Consider the following 20,574-nt stretch of genomic DNA (forward strand, 5'->3'; position numbering starts at 1 on the left):
TGGTAAAAAAAAAAGAAATATAATTATAATCGTAGTTGTAGCGAAAAAAAAATCATTTTATTTCAAGTAGTTTTCCATAATCATCCCATTTTCCATTAAATAGCAGGAATGAGCAAATTACACTAAATGGCCATTGTTTCCTCCAATGCTTGAATAGTAAGATGACATTTCTGGGCTGTTAATAATAATAATTGTTATTAAATCTTATGTAATTTAGAAGAAATAAAATGAAATACCCCCCACAGTGACAGTAATATTGTGACTGTATCACAATATTAAATTCTGGATATCGCCCAAGCCTACCCTCGCCACAGTCACCTCATCTCACTGCCTAACCCTTCACACAGCGTCCCTATAAGGAATGGATCACAGGCCGATGTCTGCTTTACTCAGCGGTTCTGTTGCTGCCTCCGCTACAGTCTGCATCCTAATGAGCTTATTGTGAAGAATCTATTTCGGTTTGATACAGTTATCTTGGCCTCTCTTGCTATCTCTCTCTCTTTCAGTGAATGACAGCTGATGAGCACCATGCAGTCCCACATATGGCTCTTTAAAGCATATTATATTTGTGTGTGTGTGTGTGTTTATCTCAGTATAGTATAGGTGAGGCCACTGAGGACTTGGGATTTATGGGATATACTTCAAATACCTTGGTAATAGAAAATGCATTGCCTATTTACTGCAACTATTTACCTTGACATTCATGCGTCCTCTATTTAAATGCGTTTATGACTAATTAACAGTGTTCTTAGGCAGCTTTCTCCTGTAAGGTGTTGGGAGATCAGAAGTTCTTAATGTAGTTAATTCATTGATTCCAGTCTTGAATGTATTCTATTCTAAGGCAATGGATGGCAGTTGAGATATTTCAGCCTGTATCTGAGAAGAAAGCGCCAGTTCCATTCCTGCAAAATGTTCTCTGAAAACGACAAGTAGATATGAATCATAGTTGCAAATTAAAAACAGAGGACCACAGGGCTTGAAATTACCGGTGAAGGAATCAGAAAACAAACTCGGCTGATTTTAGGATATTAAAGCTCATTACTTGGGCAAAATGAAAAATGGTGATAAACTTAACAGATTGAAATGCTTTCCTTGGGTGAGCGAGTTAGAGCACACCTTCTGCAAACTCAAGCGAGCAGACTGGAAAAACACATGGGCAAAAAAAAAAAGCAGAGGAAAAGCTTAAAGTAGCCAAATGTAAAAAGCAATCAATTTCTACTGTGGGTTACAGTTGGAGATATCCAATCCACTATAACTCAAAACGATGTGCCTGAGTGTCCTGACTGTCATTCCCCATAATGAAAACCCCTTAAAGAATGCTTTTAAGAATATAATCGATGTTGCATTCAGGATCTGTGACGCTCTGAGTCTGCTGATCTATTCTGTTTGTGACGAGAACTACAGTAAAGCAGAGCGCCACGAAAGAGGATTTAAAACATATCAATCCACATCTAAAACAGATTATTTGGTACTCAGTCTAGCTTTTTAATTCTATCAAAGAGCATTTTAGGGATTAGCTCAAGAAATAATACTATTCATCTCAAAGGAGTTCATATTGTGGCCCCAGTTGCATTGTTCGGAGCGCAGTGCATATTCATACTGAGTGTGCCAGTCTATGAAAATTGAATCCACCACGGACAGGAGCTTTGAAGTTCACACTGTGGTTTCTCTGTAAAAAATTAAAAACTCTGGAAGTCAATAAATTAACACACTCCCTCACGTTTCGAAATACCCGTTTTCTGACAAGCACATCTGCTATGTTTAGACTTCATTAAAGAAAATTAATACAACGGAATGCACGTACCACCTTACAATTACTGTGTAAGCAACGCTGATTAAAAGTCAACCCTGTCACCGTTTTCTAACATGCAGTGATGTGTGGAGAGGGAACGCCTGGTTCAGAAAAGAGGCAATTTAGAAAACCACAATTGAGATCCCTGCTAATTAAGATGGCTTTCTTCCCCTGCAAAGGCTGTGATATAAAATGTTCTGTTGTGAGAGAATTGCTTTTTTTTTATTTCATTTTCAGTTTCTTCTCCATAATATTGCCCCCATAACATGTTCATAAGTCATACGTCAGCCTCCTGGATGATGAACAAATCCCAGAACCATGCGGATTAGCATCAGCATCAAGTCTAGCACCAGCAGCAGGTCTTTTTGTTTGGGCTCATGAATCCAGTCTGACCCTCTTGATTAAAGATGCTACATGCAGGATTTTGTAATCAATATACTGGTGTGAAATTAACTGTCATCACACATTTTCATGCTTGCAAAAAACAAACATGGCTCTCGACGTTACAGTGATGCCATGATCTCAGTTCCCTGAAAAAAATCCCTTCTAGTAGATGATCAAGTGATAACAAGTCTTACGCTTGTAAGACAGCAAGGAAGGAAGGAATTATTAAATATGCAGATAGAAAGCAGCTCAAAGGGGCTGCAGCATGGAGCCCTGTCATTATTGGGTTTCATTGAACATAGATATATTGAGAAATAACCCTACAGAAATAAAAAATTTCACTAAATCACACAAAATTTCACTAAATTTTACTAGGCCATACATACACGTTCAATATGTTTCACTATGTTTGTATTCTGTGTAGGTTTGTATTCATATGATATGACAATTCAAGCCAGACCTTTGACCTTACAGATACCTTGCAATTTTACACAAAAGATCGCTAGGGTCAGTTTTCATATGTAAAGGAATATGAGGTATAACTATCACACATTCACACGTATTGTGCATAGAGTATGTGCTAATGATGAACAGCCACGGTAATAAGGGCTGCAGAAAGCAAAAATCAACAGGGAAAGAGCTTTAATGGATTCAACACTCTAGCGAGGCTCATTTGAAAGCTAGGAATCTCATTATAACAGCAAGAAAAGGCTTTTGACAGGGTACGGGGTGACATTTGGCTCTCTGCTCAACTGTCCACACTGGCAGGCCTGTCAACCTTGTCACTTCCTATTTGCTGACGGAGCCATAGAGATTCCAAGAGATGGGAATCTAGGTGACAGCTCGATGTCCATTAAAAAGGTGACCATGAATTCTACAATGTACAGTGTACAATATGAGCAGCGGCCATGGCACAAATCAGAGTGGGATTTGGAAAGGGTGGCACTGAACAGAGGGGCGCTTAACCAAGACACTCTGCTTTCCTCATTTTGCTTTTTTTTGGAGAAGTATAAACACAAGAGACATTCCTATTTAACAAACATTAAAACAGAAATAGAAAATGCAGTACTGATGCTTTGCTTGTGCCACAAAACACTGGAACATAAACTTAGTGCCTGACTAACTATGTAATTGGGACAGGCACAAATCCAGTGTGAAAGCAGCTGTTTGTGTAAACAGGGTCATGTCTGTTTTCTTCTCGCTGAACAGAAATGAATTCAGAAAAATATGTTTCGAGGATCATTTACATGTGCCAAGACAGGACAAGCAAAATGGAAAACAGTGGGATGAAACTGAGATAGACTGAACACAGAGGAGCCAATAACTTAACTTTCATAAGAATATGAATGTTTCAATCACTTCAAACCATCACCATCACCAACTCAGACGTGAGCAAAATCAATGACTTGGCACTGCATGGTGCTGATGAGTTGTACTTAGATTGCAGGGAAAAGGTATGGGCAAAGAAAAGGAGAGGATAATTTGTTTCTATTACATGAATCTAGGCTGGATTTGAATGCACTAATGAAGTGCTAATGATGGAGGAGAGCTTAAAATATTCAGGTAGCACTTATCCTCAGTGAAAGTCTGAGTCCTGCATTAACATAAGCTCACTTCTGGTTACCCTTCTTGTTGCCCTCAATTCAAGGTCTGTTCAAATGGACTCCTTTTGATTATTTCTGAGATTCCACCCAAAGGAGAGTAAATCCTCTTTCAGACCCACACAACATCTCCATATATCATTACACGTGGGATAGGATTGCAAATCTGGTTGGAAAAAGGCTGAGTAGGCCTTGGGAACACATTGCCAAACAAATTGGCCTTTGGAAGAAGGACAGTAGGCAGAGAACTGGATGGAAAGAACGGATCTGACATTTAAGGCTATTCAATATAGCATAAAAAGTGAGCTTTGAAAGTGTCGTTTCTCCTCAGAAAGTTTGGAAGACAATGTTATGTATTCTTTCCCACTCTGAAAAATATTCCAGCTAGTCTTGTGATAAGGGCTGAAGGTGATAAAGTGGACAAAAGAAGGGGTGAAATGCTGTTAAATGATAAACAGGACTACAATCAACACTGGAAATGTCAGCTAAGGCTTGGGAAGTGATGCTGATAACAGATATCAGATATCAGGCCAATACAGGCAAAAATGTAATGGGGAATTTCATACCAGAATCTCATCTGAGTTAGAAATGATAGCAAAGCAACTTGCTTTTCTGCCTTTTCCACACAATGACAGATGCTGGATCTCCCTAATGCAGGAGATTGATTAGATCTCAATCGTTTATGTCCAATTAGACCAAATGAGTGATGTTCAGTCTATGTTGTTCAGTAAAATTAATGAATTGGATCAGTAGTCTGGGCTCTGAAGCAGTTGTGGCAGTAAAGTGGTATCAGTACGTCCCCGACTACATCCCACTGACTGCAGGGAGGAACTGGAGGAGCAGACACCAAACACAACGCTGCATCCTTTGAATTTGAGAAATTAGGACAGTGGTGTTGTTAGACTACAATAGATAGACTACAATAGTGTTATCATCATTTTCGAATCCTATCCAGATATTTTTGGGGGTTTTTTGCCTATCAGGTTCCAGTCCTTGTTCCATCCTTCAAATGAGTGAAATCATGTCAAAAGAAACAGGACAAAGTTATTATATGTTTTATCTACTTAATCTATTTTAGAAACACATTTTGCTATCAACCATGGTGCGAATGTTGCATTATCATTGTGTCACAAAGCCGCAAAAGTGTTTGTTGTCTAGCTTTGGGTCTTCAGCTCTCTGCCCAAACTTTACTTTTTATTAATATCAGGTCAGCACTAGATACTTCCATCTCACTCACTGCTAGCAAACTAGGAGAGAATGTATATGCAGTGAAGGGACACTCATGTCATCATCTACACTGAAACAGGTCATGGCCAACGATTTTTACTTTTTTTTTTCCCATTGCAGTTTCAAAACTCTTAACAAATAAAGAAATCCATATTAGAGGAAACCTTGGAAGCAAGATAGTCAGTGTTTATGTAGCCAATGCCTTAGATGTAGTTGGAGGCATTTACAACCCTCGTTCATTTTACACCCCTATTTATTTTCATGTTAGTTTAACAGGGTTTGGGGTCTGGAATCGCTTATTTGGGCATAAAAATGATGTCACATTTGACTGACCTGTGGTTAAGGGGAATGGCTTTAAACCTGACCCCATGTTGTTAGTGCAAAATTATATCATATACCATTTATACTGTGCTAATACTGGTAATATCAGGTGGATAATTTAATTGGACTCATGTGAAACTATCACAGCTTGGTAGCTGTATTGCTGGAGAATATACGTACTGCAACAGTGTACAGCTCATTCAGTCATTAATAATAAGTGTACAGAAACAGATGGAAAGGCAGGGACAAGGTTGTCATAATGTTAGCCATTTAAACTTTTAGACACATTTTTTCTGTCAGCAGTGTTGTACGATTTGTTAGGATGGTGCAAATTAATAACTTTTTGACTAATATTTTCACTTTCACTTTCATTTTTATTTATTTATATTATCATTGTCCAAGTTTTTCTTTTTCTTTTTTTCAATTTTTGTGTTCTATCTTGTTACCTTGGCACCACTGCAAATGAGAGTCTTTCTCTCAATGTGTCCCCAAGGATTAAAACTTAAGGTTAAAAGGTTAAGGTTAAAATTAAGGTTTGAATGAATGAATGAATGAATGAATGAATGAAGAGAAGACTGGGAGCATTGCTAGTGAGTTCAGTCTACCCCATAAGTGCCCAGATGTCCCGTGTGTAGCCATGGTGCTTGCTTAGACTCACAGTATACCTCCCACCAGTCTATAGCATACAGACTACAAGGACACGTTTGATCTACTATCTGACAATTAAGATCCAATCGCCTGTCAAGATGTCTGTATGCATTTGCTGCTCTTCTCTGAGTAGCCTAGTTTGCCCTCTTGATGCCAACTCATCGCAAAGTCAGAACACACACTGAGAGCACTGGAGTTGACACTGACAAGATCTCATGGAATAATTATGGTCTGAAACCAAGAGAGACAACTCAGAGGGGCATGGTATCCACCTAGGTAGTTGCATATTTATCCATTCAAGCTTATTATGTAATATACAACACTGCAATCGGTTTCTGTTAGAAGCGTCCGTCTGGTGTTTGATTAAGGCTTTCCGTATGAACAGAAACCGCGAAGAAAGTTCTGTTTGATTTCTGACGTGCCGAATCAAAGTTTGAAGCCACTAAAGCTTGCTAGAGTTCCTCCTGCTGCTCTTCCTGAGGATGACATGGTGTTTCTGAGAGAGAGAGAGAGAGAGAGAGGAAGGAGAGAGAGGTTGATGACTTTGATTAATGGGTCTTTGAGAGCAAAAGCCCACAGGCCCTGCTCCCTGTGAAGATCTTTCATTTGGAAACGAAGGTACCGCCACTAACATCCCTGTGTTTCTGTCAGTTTTGGTCTCCAGTGACACCTAAAGGAGACAAGCTAGTATCAAGGGACAAATACCTTCTTTTCTCGGGTCAGGTCAGGTCTTTGAAAGCTTGCATTGTTTTCCGTACATTTTATGCTTGATTTGAGTCTTATAAATGTTTAAGGACTAACATATCTCGCATTTATACGCATGGATGATGGAGGTAAAAACCTGAAGCTCACTGTGTCCTTTTTCTCCAGTGAGCATGGAGCCCCGTGGAGAGCAAGTCCTTAATCAAGTGTCTAACCATAGTCATAAACCATCCTGAAAGACTTCCCCGAGGCACCTTGCTGGGTAAACAATACCATCACTCTGTCATGGTATTGAATTAAGATATTGCCAACGATAGTTCATCTTGATTAAATAAAAATTGAATGACGCCCCCTTGAGAGGTGCTGTGTCATTCTCTATGAAAAGCAGAAACTGGGTTAAGCAGAAGGGATTTTCAAGAGCAGCAGACAGGACATGGAAGGTATTTGTGGAGCACAAAAATAGCAACCCTGCATCAAAACAAGTCCTGAACCCTTTCTCTGAAAACCAAGGCAGTGGCCCTGCTCTAGATAGTTTGTGAGCGTTGTTGAGAATGGCACATTCTGCTTTTATGGGCGAGCGATCAGCAGGCAGCAGGAGAGACAGCAAGGAGAGAGAGCTGGCACTTGGTGACGTGTCTACTCATTCTTTCTAGGGATGGCCTGTGGGAGACAGGAGTGAGCCGTGAAAAAGTGACAGAGTGATGTATCATGACTGCAGGCTTGGAAACTTTAATTAATCAATCCTAACCTTTTCAGGAAGTGCCTCTGTCATGCATTTATTCCACCCTTGAACAAAGAAAGGCTCACCTGAATGTTCTCTTTGCTAAAATAAATATAAAAGACAGCGTAATTTAAATACAGGAATGGGGGATATGGATTGTTAGAGAAGGAATACAGCCTGTAAACTAGAGACGGTAGGAGGGGATAAAAACTTTGAAGCTGCAATGGCTTTCTGCCTGAAGGCAGCAACACGCTCCCTCTCTTGAGCGAGCAAACGAGGGAGCAGCAGAGTAAGAGGGGGCTGAGGGAGAATGGCTTTGAAGATCACAGTCGTGTCATGCAGCCTGCATGTGGTGCCCCATCAACAGCCCAGAACAAGACACTAACGCTCTCTAGTTAGCTGCGGCTCTTCCTCTTTCTTCTCCCTTGTTACCTCAGTCTCATTCTCTTCCTCTCGACTCTAGGGAAGAAAGGAGATGTTAAGGGGTTTGGTGAGAGAGGGCGGTTTATGGTTGGTTGGTTGGGTTTATGTCTCTCATGTCCTTTCATTCCCATCAGACTCTGGTGTTGCAAACTACCAGACACAAACCTAACTGTTTGCTACACAGAGCGAGAGACAGCCAGTACAGAGGAAAGCCATGGAGTGGAGTGATAGGGAAAGTGTGATGATGAGGGACACAGGGAGGAAACATGACAGTCAATAAGAAAAGAGCGAGGAAAACAGAGAGAGAGAAAGAATCAATGAGACAAAGAGTCTGAGCAAAAAAGAGCTTTGCAGTAATCAACGAGGGCAAGCCCCACTGGAGGATGCACAAGAAGCATTCTCTGAAGAAACCAATCAACATTTCCTGGAAAACAACTCACTCAGAGAGGGATAGAGTTTTTTTTAGGGATGTCAGTTGGGAGTGGAAGGGAGAGTGAAAGAGAGAGAAAAAGAGGGCATGGGAGAGGAGGGGGGGGGGGGGAGAGAAAAGGGGAAAGAATGAAGAAGCTGGTGAAAATTAAGCCAGGAGAGACACATGCTCAACTTTTTTTTTTTTCCCAGAAATCAGCGATGCAACCTGTGAGAGAGACAAGCCATTTCTGAACTCACCGCAAATCTTCCACGGTTAGCAACGCTCAGCAACATGTCACCAACCTGTCACCAACCTGTGAGTATCCATGCCTGCTTTCAACAACACGTCATCCCCTTGACAGCACACCAGAATGCATTTAGAAACTTAACTGGCCATCTGTGTTCAACTTCACACCAATCTGTTTTGAAAGCTATCTGTCAAATTGATGAAATATAAGGTCTGATTCATCGGAGCAGCGAGGTTATGTTCCTAAAGCTACATAAAACTTTCACATGTTCTAGGAAAGCAACTGCAAACAGTTTCACATAATCCCAACAACAACACTCGAGAGACTAACTTGTAGCAGACTGCAAGCTAAATACATCTCTATCCCCTGGTAGGTGTGTGTGTGTTAACTGGCAGGCTGGTTGAGCCGTTGCCCGTCACTGGGGTTTCTGGTCACGCTATTCTGCCTGGCATCATTACACCACCCATCACTCAGGCCCACTGCGTACATTATTCATGCCCCCAGAGGAGTTTGACAGAGGCTGTGACCGCAGGTGCTGTGACAGCACTCTCAATCACTGGCGCCCACGCCGTCTGCTCGCCCAACCCTGCCGACATGGCAGGCCGCGGCCCGGGTTCAGTTCAGCCGTGGAATCGGGCCCAGAAATGAGAGGAACTGACCAGCATCCGTTCGCGAGTTACTCCAAACATAAATAATCTGGTGAATACCTTCATTTGGAAGCTATGTGTTTCAGATGAAAGCCTGCGGGTCTAAATCGGCCGCCACACAAATAACGACCGCAGCCGCACATATCAGCTCACGCTTGTCAACATCGGCACACTCCTGGGTAAAAGATAGTCAGGGGATTGCATTAACTTGTTTGTTCAATTTCACAGAGCGACGTAACTCCTACTGCCATCATGCACATGCACACATGCACGCCCACACACATGCATGCAAAACATGCATGCCAACACACAAGACACAAACATACACACAGACACACCTGACACATTACTTCCCCATGCAGTGTAGCATAGTAAGGCCCATGTGAGCCTGGGATGTGTGTTTCTACCCAGCCGCTCAGGTGTGTCATGTCATCCTTCATGGCATCGAGTAAACTCCGGTGGCAACTCTTTCTGCTGACAACATGAAGAGTGATCTGAAAGGCTATTTACCTAATATTACTGCAATTGATACATTTACATGTGATCTTTCACAGCTGTCCTGCTGCCCGGCTCCACCGTTCAATCAGACGTTAGAGCGAGTCAAGGTGAGTTGTCACCCGCCAAATGCGGTGTTATTTATGACTCTTCGCCCCTGATAATGTGCATAAGGTCTGCCACATCAGAGCCATTTCTCCACAGCATGCTACCGCTCAAATCCCTGATTCATTCCCCCACCGGATGATGGATTTAGGGCTGCTTACTGAATTCTGCAGGAAAAGCTATGCCCTCTGTAATTATTTTTTGATGCCACCAACATCCGAGTTCTTTGAAGGATAAATAATAACTAGTGCAGTTTCAGCAAGATAATGCTATGCCATCTTAAGCTTCTTTAAATAGGTAAGCTGGATGGGGAAGCCTAGCTGTGCGATGGAAGCTTTCTTCATGGTCCTAGCCAGAAATATATTGAGTTATACTTTGTAACAACCCTGCTGTGAGACACTATGCAACTCGACTAATCAATTCAGCAGTGGATGATTTATATCAAAACACTGACCATTTCAATTGTGTGGCTAATTGAAATAGCAATAGTTGAATTGCTGGGACTGGAGCTGGGACTGGCAGAAACAAAGACACAGTAAGGGCTGTAAGTACAACTGACTAAACTGCATTTCATTTTCCCAAGTATATGGAATATGGGCAGCACAGTGGCTCAGTAATTAGCACTGTCACCTCACAGCAAGAAGGACCTGGGTTAGATTCACAGCCCTCTCTGTGTGGAGTTTGCGTATTCTCCTCGTGTCCGTGTGGGTTTCCTCTGGTTTCTTCCCACAGTCTAAAGACATGCAGGTCAGGTGGATTGGAGAGCGTAAATTGCCCATAGGCATGAATGTGACTGTGAGTGATTGTCTGCCTATCTGTGTTAGCCCTACGCTGCACTGGCGACCTGCCCATGGTGTTTCCCTGTCTCCTGCCCAGGCAGTCTATGTTGGGATAGCCTCCAGCCCCCATGACCCAGTATAACACAGAATTGACTGAATTTATTTGATCATCAGTAAGAAAGCAGAAGAGGATGCTTCATTTAAAAAAAACGACTGCCTAAAAATGATGTCTCCATGTTGTTACCCTACAGCTAAAAGAACTGACTTGTCCTCACCACCTAATATAAATGCCCTTCAGCAGCAGAGGCTATGGAGTAATGAATGTGGTGACTTCTGCAGAGCAGTCTTAGTGTCTGCCTCCACCACCATAAGTAGGGATTAACTTCTCCCTAATGAAGGGCAATTTGGTGGTGGTCTTAGGACCGGCGCATAGCAATGAAAAGACCCTATTTCCCTCACACTTGCAATTACTGTGCTTTAGGATTAGCGCTAAAGGTGCTAAGCCTGGAGAAAATGTCTAGAGAATGCTAACTGCAGGCGGAGAGATATACGGCGCATTCACAGTGTGTGCACACACACACATACACAAGCATACACACCAACATTCACAGACAGCACAGTCTGACATCCACAAAAGTTCAAACAACCTCAAGTGCGCACATATAAAAGCACACACACACACACACACAGATCAATGACTTCACTCCCTAAGCCTATGTTTCGTAGCCTCACTAATGGCTCATAATGCATCAGAATGACAACATCACACTGTAGCCACTGCACACACTCACACACTACTGAACTGCTTCTCACTCACTCCCTACTCTATTTCACGCAACACACATGATAATGGTCTTGCATGCATCACACATTGTGCCTTGCGTGAAAGGCTTTTACACGGGTAGGTACTGAGAAAACATCGTCCATTCTTGTGAGGGTATAACGATGACGGGTCGTATAAAAGCAGTTCAGCCACATCCACTGACACTAACCTACACCACACCTCTACCTCACAGACACACTAACATGTTTCCAGGTTGCCTGAGGTGGCTCGCTTCAAAGGAACCATTTCAGAAGACAGATGAAACAACTATATCCGCTTCAGTTGCTTTAATAGAAATGTTATTACTTTTTTCAGTGTGGCGTTCTCACACAGTAATGGTTCTTTTGCATAAATGATAATCACATTTCCCTCCTATGCCCCTTGGTGACATTGCCCCATGACATCCACTGTGCTTATATATAAATGATGTCCACATCTATTTAAGTGTTATTCACTAACATTATCAGACATTATGGCTCCATGTGCTGTACTTCCACATAAATCTCATTCTTTCACTTCCACTGAGAAAAAAATATACGTGTGTAAACTGTGTCTATGCATAAATAATAGTCACTTTCCATTCAATACTTAGTATACAAATTGTTCCTCAATGATGTACATATTATGCCTCTTATGTAAAATAATAAGAAACCATTTTTCAAATCAATTCACTCCCACTACTCTGAAATCAGAGTACCGTAATGTGGGAGTTAATTGACAAAGCAGCATGCGATTCCCTGGGCCATCCATCATATATGAGCAAGAGGAACGTTTCATTTCTCCCAGCTTCATGGACACATAAAAAGACTTTTCATCAGCGTCACAAACCCGCTTTTCCCTTGGGCTTTTACTGAAACAAGTTGTAGCAGCGAGATGGACTGCGTGCCTAATATCAGCAGTTACGGTCATCTGCCTGCTGAGGTGAAAGTGTATACTTGGAGTTAATTGGCTTCAATATGGCATTAAACAAGCCTTTAATCTAACTCATGCTCTTCTAATCACACTGCCCTGTAATAACAATATCAGAAATCAAATTAATGGTGAGGACAGGTCTGGCTGTGGGCAGGCAGGATAAGTGGGGGGAATATCCATAGACTGAAATAAAATGTAATTTGGACGGAGGACGGAGGAGAGGGGAAATGTTCTGAGGGAACTGGAGCAAGCATCTGTCTCCAACCTAGGAAATGTCAAGTCCTGTTAATCTTATCTGAATGCCTGCCTGCTGACGTGGATTTAATTTTACACAGGCGCACGCCAGCTAACTTGCGTGAGTGCACACCAGAGAGAGTGTACACATGCACATATACATACACATACGTATGCACATGCACAACACCCGTCCCACACTCAAACCTCTGACCCCCACCCCCACCCCACAGATCCCCGTTTCCTCAAATAGGAACAAACATAAACAACACACCCTTCCGTCCCACATATTCCCTCACAGGCGTAAAGACAAACAACCACCCATTTACCCACCCACAACCTAATAAAACAGTTCATACATGTACGGTACAAACTGACACCCACAACGCTGCAAAAGCATGCAAGGCTGCATGTATGAACGCACAAAGACAGACGCACGCACCTGCAAACACACACACACAGCAGAAGAACAAATAATAAAGTCGACCCCATGGAGAAGCTCTCAGCTCCTTACCACCCCCATTTCCCGAGCATTAGCCAATCAGTCTCAGAGGTGACAGAGAGAGGGAGCGAGGGAGAGAGACATGCTAACTGAAATGGGAATTGGAGGGGGCGGAGTGGAGAGGAGGAGTGGGAGATTTGACAGGGAAAAGGGAGACTGGAGAAGAGAAGGAGAAGAGGATAGGGAAGTGCCACATTTGCTCATCCTCAGGCCTGCTCCTCCGCTCCAGTAGCCAAGCCTCTGGAGGACAACACTTGCATGGGGAGCCGCTGGCTCAACGCCTGCTCAAACCGCAGGACAACAAGTGAGGAAGAAGAAGAAGTGACAGAATGGAAGAGGGAGGCAGTGCAATAGAGGAGATTCAGAAAGAAAGGAACGAGAGGCGAGATGAGAAGAGAAGAGAAGAGGAGACTGTGACAAGGGAGTAGAATAAAAGTGGAACAAAAGAGTGAAGGATAAGCGAGGGGCAGACAGAGGGAGGAGGAAAATGATGCTGCAGGAAGCCGCTGTGGAGGGTCTTTAACCTTGTGGGACACTCAGGGACATTCAGAGTGGGCAAGTGGGCTAAGTTGCCTTGAACATAGATTAGTGGAAATCCACGGGAACAGAATGATCTGAACATTATTGTGCTCTGTGTAGACATTCAGTTGCTTCTGTGGTTCATCCATGGTCTGAGGAGGGCTTTACCAAAAGCTGGAGCGCTAATGTGATGTTGATATATTTAGCCTATTTCAGACGTACCCAGTAATCATATGCTTTATGCTTAATTAACACACACATTGTTATATAAAGCAGAAAAATTATGCAGTAAGGTTACGTGGTAATACGTCGACTGAGCATAGACAGAGGAATTATGGGCCAGAAGCTTCGGAGGGGATAAACCTTAAGGAGACATGTTGATGATTGCTGTTCATGCTAAGTTGTTGATTAGCATAGGAATATAGTGGTGGGAGTGCTGCCACATTAACTCACTGTACAGTAAGCAGTTGGCTGTGGATGCTCTGTGACACAGGAGTGTATAGGGACATGAAGAGAGGCTAATTTCAGCAGTCGGGCATATGAACACATTAGGCAATAGGCTTATGGCACAGTTGAGAATAGAGTTTGTTACATCAATTTGTATCAACAAAGCGAATGCATGGACTAAACTTACAGCCTGAAAAACCCACTGCCAATCATCAGCCTCAACCATAATGCAGCAGCCCACAGATAAGAGAGGAAAAAGGAGGCAGACAATCTCCCTCGCTGGTGGAGTACAGTAAACCCTTCTCAAATGTCTTGGAGCGAGATAACATTTTAAAAGGCTGCGACTCCAGAACCAGATCTGTTATGTGCTGCGGCGGAGCCGAGGCAATGTTCCCTTGTGCCACACCAGTTGGGTGACTGAGCGGGTATTGCCAGGTTCTGTGTAGCATTGCACAGTGCCAATCTCCCTGCCAACCCCAGGAATGGAGCAGGAGCAGGGGCTGCTTCCTCAGAACCACTGCAACCTCATTGTGCATCTACATCCAAGCTTGTGCCTTTTTGTCCTACAGCTACCTTTTTTGACCTTCTGCAAGCTCCCTCCTTGTTCCCTTGCACCCCTCATCTCGGTAGTAGACTGATGTGCGGACTGGGCCGAAGCTCAGTAATTTGGAGTTAGAGATAAGGGCAGGCTGAGGATATTACTTGTGGGTAGACAGTGATTGAATTGGCTCCAGAGGGTCAAACACACCTAAATGACAGCGCCACGGAAACCCAGGAGGCATTTATCTAACTCAGAGGAGCCCCATCCGATGGGAAAGACGAGTGTAGGCGGACACAGTGATGAAATGCAGCATAGCAGAGCTTGAGGGGAGAGGAGGGAGAAAACAAAACGGGCACCATGGCTCGCATCTGGTGATCACGTGAGCCTAATATATGTGTGGGAAGGAGAGTAAACAAACCAACAGGGATATCATTTCAGCTAGGTCATTTAAGGGCCTCCTGGAGAGAGGAAGGAGGCAGAGAAAAAGTGGAAGAAAAGCAGAGATGGAAAGAGACAGAACAACTGCGAGAAAACAATCGAGAAATCAAGACAGAGGCTGAGAAGGGGGGGGGGAGTTAATATAACAAGGTAGGAGTGGGACTGGCCGGGAGTGGGCAAAGGGTCTAGTATCTCATTTTCCATCAAAAATTAGTTTTCCACTTCCAGATCAGGCTCAGAAAACAGAATATAGGGATCAGTAGGAGGACTGGGTGGCCAGTAGACATAAACTAAACCACGTCCAAGAACAAACAAACCTAACTTGTAAAGAACATCTACATCAATAATGTCTATACTTTCGTCAATATGAGCTTATCAGTAAGTCTAACTCTGACTGCCACTTGTGTGTCTGGGGCGGTACTTAGTATGCTCCTCAGCCAAGGCGGCATTTCATACAGATCCTCTGCTTTCTTCCCCTCACTGGAACAGTACTTTGAAATGCTGTTGGCGAGTTTGACACAGTTCTGTAGATGACACCTGGAGCCAGAGTGAAACTCTTTCTAGTCAATGGGCTTTGAAAAAGAAGACATAGCAACTTTGATCAGACCCCTAGAGATCCCTCCTGAGCCCTCTGGCATCTGTGTTTGTGCGTGTGTGTGTGTGTGTGTGTGTGTGTGTGTGTGTGTGTGTGTGTGTGCGCGTGTGTGTGTGTGTGAGTGTGTCACATGCTTGGCTGGAGAAAGAGCCTCTTTTACATGAAAAATGTACACATGAGCAACCCCAGAGGTAAGACTCGACACAAATAACAAGAACAAAAAAACAATTCAAAAAAAAAAAAAGAACATGTGATTTAAAAAAAAAAAAATCTGTGCCTCTCATCCCCAAAAATGCAGTGGTAGGAGGTTCCTCCCATGAGTGATATTTACCCAGCGGTGAAGACGTGATTGACGTGGCTGCAGGATCGGAGCCTCCCTGGAATTGGGCCAACGCTTCTCTGGCTGCCCTGCGCTGGCCGAGGGGGAGGAGGGGCGGGGGAGGCTGGGGCGAGGAGTAGCGGCGGCGGCAGCAGCAGCAACGACAACGGCGGTGCTCTCTTCACACGGGGGAAACCTACAGTACAGGGAATAGGGTACGAGATTTGATAAGAGGCTGAAGAAGGCACACCATTTAACAGCTGTCTTTTGGAGTTTAATCCTTTATTGGCGCCGGGCTACATGCCAGGGATGCAGCCCTTTCAACCCCCCCCCCCCCTCCCCCCTCCACAAGCTCAATGACATTCAGACCCGGGAGCGAAGCAATAACAGCAGGGGTTTTAAAAAGAGGTGGCACCGAGCATAAAGTAAAGGCTCGGTCCAAGCTTTGAGAGAAACAGACGGTGCAGGGTGCCTAGGCTCTAACTCAGCCAAACCTGTGTGACTCTGGCCTGCTTGTTGGGCTGTTTATTATCAGCAGACAGCACACTCAGGCCTGGAATATAGGACTGCTGAGACACTGGGTGCTGGCCGCTGGGAAGAAACAGGGAGCGAGGCGATGGGGGAGGAATGCCAATGAGCGTCCCCTCTCCTCTCCTCTGCTCTCCTTTCCTCTCCTCATCTAGCCAGGCCTGAGATTTCATTAGCTACTCCATACACTGGCACCGCATCGCCCCGCGGAGCAACTCTGGGCTGGTCTGAGGTCTGATAGCCCTGTTAACGGCAACCGGAGTCCGTTCCCTAATCCCTAGCACCATAAACTGCCCACCATCCTGACCTTTAACAAACACCGATAACGGCGCTAATCCGCTTTGATACGGCCCAAGCAGACAGTTTGCAGGGAAGATGGCAGGCAGAAAAGCTCGGAAACAGGAATTATTAGGAAATAAGAGGGAGATATTTCGAGGGAGTTTGTCAGCAAACAGGTTGGTTTAGAGGTGTGCGACTTTTCTAATAAATCTGGGGGAGCAGTGCAGAGGTTGGCAGAAAAAAGGAGTGTGCTCCGTAAGAGTTCAAAACCGATATAAAAGTTTAATGCAAAGCTGGCAGCTAGCAGCCGGCAGAAAGGGAATGAGCTGAACTATTTTCAGAGTGGTAAGTGGCATTCATAATTCACATTATAGTTTTATATGAGGAAATAGAGGATTCTTTTATACGTATTGTCTTCCTCTTCCTGCCCCAAACACTTCTACAGCATTATTGGCTGTACTGTAGCCACTGTGTGTTTGTATATGTGTGTGTGTGTGTGCACATTTGTGTGAATGAGTGAATCTGTCATTGTTTAAATGGATTTAATATACAAAAATTTAGTGCAGCCTCCCTCAAGAGGTGCGGAAAGAAATTAAATATGTAGCTTGACACAAGATTACCAACAACTGTAAGTGACAAGCTGAGGGACAGCTTTCATTTTCAAATCAGACAGCCAGAATCCAGCAGAGCAGCTATTTCAGACACTCAATCTCAATAAATTAAGTCTTCCTTTTCGCAGTTAATGACGGGATGCAATAATATGGGGATATTAATATGATCAAAGAATGCCATGAATAATATGATATTCACTTAGTTCCCACCAGGACCACCAATGGAGAGAGAGGAAACAGCAGGGAGCAAAAGAGACAGAAAGTGAGCAAGGAGGACACAATGCGGGACAAAATGTAAAAGAGAAAGGAAGGCAAAATAAAAACATAGCCGCACAGGAGAGGTGGAAGCAGCAGACAACAAGACTAGGTGTCCCTAGTGATGTCTGGGCCGCTCTGGCCACAGCCAGCAATGTTCACTTCAAAAGTTAAAATGGCAATATGTGAAACCCCAGGGCAATTTATGGTGCTGTGCCTACGGCTTAGCCCAAAGAAAGAGGAAACTGTTTGAGAAATTGACAGATATAAGAGGAGAGGAGAGAGAAGGCCTAGAGGTTAATCGTATAATGTGTGGGCATCATACATGACTACATGTATTAGGCCTAGTAGCCTATTAAGCGTACACACTGAACACAAATCTGCAAAACAAAAACAGAGCCTGTCACTTTACATGAGCATCCAACTGGGATTGCAACACAAATGAGAACATTTAGCTGTAACCACTGCATTGCCAATAACAGGTTCCACAGAGGAGATGTCCACTCAACTGTATTAGCCAGATAATAAAATCACTGAGGTCAGCCTTGCATTGTAGTCAGAGGACTAACTTAAAGCTGCACTAGGCAAGATTTATATGTAAAAGTACAACCATCTTATCAGCATAAAATCAGAAAGTGAGAGTGCCCCATCTCCCTTAATTGAGACCTTGTAGATTTGCATTATTTGTCCAAATGATTCTGGTGTCTGGTATGGATATTCCTCCCTCAACAAGAAGTGACGGCTTGAAACTGAATTGAAATTTAAGAGCGAAATGTATTTTCTAGACAGCACCAAGCGAGCGCTCCGTCGAGAGAAAGCTGGACTCACCAATGTTTGGTGAACAAGAGCGTGCTGTGTGCAGTATACTGACGCTGCTTTACACGATTTCTGGGTATTGAAGTTTAAATTTTTCAGTTACCTGTCACCGCTATCTGGAGCCGCTAATGTGTGAAGTATAGCTGTAAAGAATTTATCACCTCAGATTTTCCCCATGGCCATCAGCTGTTCTAGATCTTTAACAGTTATTTCCAGTTGAGGGCAACAGCCCCCGTGGCTGGTGAGCTCCTGTCATTCATAAAATGTGTGCCCTACAAACCTCAATACGTAGGTTGTTGGATGAGATGATACAGGCTACCATGTTCAGAGGGAGCATCAGAACCATTAGCATTAGAAGCAATAGAATGCACCACAACCTCTGCCCCAACAGTGCCGACTAGGATTCGACCAATATGGGTTTTTGAAAGCCATATATACCAATATTTCTTGACCGAGGCTGCCGACAGCAGAGATTTTGTGCTGATATTCAATATTTAACAGTTTTTCTATTTTCATGTCAAAACATCCCTCCAGAATTGTATTTCTGGCAGAGTGGAAAAACTTCTGAAACAGTATTTACATCACCATGTGACACTAAAACTCAAATGGATACAAATTAAATTCTTTCAGGTTGGCCCACTCCAGCTATCCAGCAGAGAAAGTCTGGGATAGATTCCCTTTAAATGAAGAATTTATTTACAAAACCTTATCAAAGAATAAAATGAATAAATAAAATGCGCAAAGAGAATAAGATTTAGTGGCAGGTTTTATAGACTGTTTTATGTAGCTGTAGTCGGGGGGGATCTTCAATCAGTGAACCTCATGACTGGCCAATATGATAAAAAAAAAAGACAATATTGGCTCTGCAAACCGATATACAGTATCTGTCTAACCCCTAGTGCCAATTATAGAGAGAGACAGAAAGAGAGGGAAAAGACAGACAGACAGATAAAGGGGTGAATTCTGGGCTAGTAGAGTAAAATTTGTACTACTTCTTTACTACAATTTCTGCTACTTCTGTCAGTGAGCTAATGAGCTAAAAAGCTGTCTGTAACGCTGTCACCTCAGGGTGAATGTCCACTAGGGAAATTTACTTCTCATTCACTTGAATGAGAGCTTGAATGAGAGCCAAGGTGAGTGGCCAGAATTTGCTTGGAGGAGTAGACCTTTCCACTACTCTATGCAGATTTTCAAGTGGCCAACACAGGCATTAGCCAATCAGGTGACTGAATTCGGAGGTGTGGATGGTGAGTGAAGAGAAAAAACGATGCTTGCTAGATTGCGCTGCCATAACAGGCAACCTAGCTAATTATTGGTATGTATTTAGTAGGCAAAACCTGCATCCGTTACAAACACACCCACAAGGCAGCCAATATTTTCAAGCATAAAGTAGTGTCAAGCATCACTGGCGTTGTGAGTGGACATTCACCATCAGCTTTGTGTGGTGGCTCTATGGCAACAGTGCAGAGTTCTGATAGGCAGGCCGAGGCAGTTAAAGGCATTTTGATTTTAAGGTGGAACGGAAGAAACACAATATAGACTACTTTCTCCGACACCTTAACCAAATGTTGGTACAGATTCATTCAAGGGATTGAGAATCTGCTGCCCAGTCTCATTTGCCAATTGAGCTAGTGATCTCTTCTCTGGACTCGTCGCTCCCAAAATCTCTCGCCTCGAGCAAGCGAGCGAGCCCTGGACAGATACAGTGTATAGACTGACAGACAGAGAGAGAGAATGAGGCTTAGCCCTTATGTGCGGCTCTGACACTCACACACAGACACCAACATGATATATTGCTGAATGCTAGCATTCCCTTTCTCTTTCTTTCTCCCTTTCTCTCCATTCCCTCGTCGCCACCGACTGACCTGGAGCGTTTAGCTGCCTCAAACAGCAGCGTTTTAAAAGGTATCCCATCTGTCCTGGCTTTCAAGGAGGACACCGGGTTGTCAAAGCATCTCTCTCCAAGGTGTACAGAGGGCACTCATGGCCCCGAGCGCTGCCGCAACAGTGAAGAGCACTCAGGCATCCTCCTGCTTACGCCTACCAGGATAGGGGTGTGAGAGTTTAGTCATATAGCTGGGGAGACAGAGACTGCTTGTCACTTTAAATAGGACAGCACGCTGAAGTGCACTTCAACAACACAACGCAATTCATCATCCACAGTGTTAACCCCCCTGTCACTTCCATGCTGGCCAGATAATGAAGCATTTTGTCATTGGAAATGGGTGTGCACTCATTCAGAAAAGTCTCA

The sequence above is a fragment of the Centroberyx affinis genome, unplaced genomic scaffold, assembly GCF_046629955.1.
Source record: "Centroberyx affinis isolate AG114_WGS23_722 - 3 ecotype Tasmania unplaced genomic scaffold, CSIRO-AGI_Caff_v1 ptg002870l_1, whole genome shotgun sequence".
NCBI lineage: Eukaryota > Metazoa > Chordata > Actinopteri > Beryciformes > Berycidae > Centroberyx > Centroberyx affinis.